Genomic DNA, 1,302 nt, shown 5'->3' on the forward strand with positions numbered 1-1,302 from the left:
ATATAACAATTAATAAATAATAATAAAAGAATAAACTTTGTTTTTCATACTCACAATTGTAAAACTACTTTTGCCTCACCCTGTGTTTCTTCTGTTTATAAATAATTGCTCTAAAGTTCCTACTGGCAAATATTATCTTTGAGGAATAGTCATTAAGAAGGGGATAAAATCTGGAATTTTACTCTATCATTATCACCTTCTTCAATTCCTACCACATTATCAGTTTCTAGTCTCTTGTTAAGCTCAGATTTGAACCTCAGTGCTACAACTTTATAGTTCTTTCTGTCTATTCCACAGCTTTCTAGTGTGGGGTCTAAAAAAGTTTTAATAATTTTCTTTCCACCATCTAAGTTCTTCTGGATGAGCTAATTGTCAAATTAACAGAGACATATTAACAGGAAAAAATGAAAAAAAAAAACATGTGCATTGGAAACAAACATAAAAAAGAAAATTCTGAACACAATGAGGTGATGTTGGTGTATAACAGATTTTTGGACAAAGCAGAAAGCGGGGGAAGCGGGGTAGTACTCTTCAAAACTGAAAATGGGTAATTTATTGTTATTTGGGGAAAACAGGAAAATACGTGTTGCTGTATACATTTCTCCAAGTAAGACATACATGAAAGGAAAATTCTTGCTGGGCAACTCAGAAACGAACACAATGCATATCTAGCTAACAGGCTTGGAGTCTTCCCGCTAGTGTGGGTATTTTAAAGGTGATGAAAACAAGGTTATATTCCCAAATCAGGTTCTTCTGTCTGAACCTCTTGGGCAGGAAAGAGGGGGAAACTCAAAGGTTCTTTCTGAGCCTTCTGTTTTCTCAATAAACAACTTGAAATCAATATCCCAAAAAGCAGATTGAGGGTGGCAGAATTTTGTTTTCTTTCAGCTTCACATTTCATGTAATTTCTAATTTTAAGCTATTATTCATAAGTTTAAAAACAAATTTAAAAATAAAATCTCAAAATAGATTCCCAAAATTAATTTTAATATTTCTTAATATTCATTTTATTTATATACTTTATACCACCTATCACAGAAAAATAACTAAGTATCATACATAACTGCATACAACTAATCAATGACCAGAATTTATAATTGCTAACATTTTTAAAGGAAATCTGCAGTGTATTTGGTTAAGCAATTTAAAAAGCTTTAGCAAATTTATGTCCAAATTAAGTTTTGTTTCATTAATGTTCTTCCAATGAGCTATATATATTCCATATGACAATGTATGTATCATATGGCAATGTATATATTTGCTATTGAATCACATAATATATAAAAATAATATATAAAAATA

Source organism: Myotis davidii, unplaced genomic scaffold (assembly GCF_000327345.1).
Source record: "Myotis davidii unplaced genomic scaffold, ASM32734v1 scaffold504, whole genome shotgun sequence".
Taxonomy (NCBI): domain Eukaryota; kingdom Metazoa; phylum Chordata; class Mammalia; order Chiroptera; family Vespertilionidae; genus Myotis; species Myotis davidii.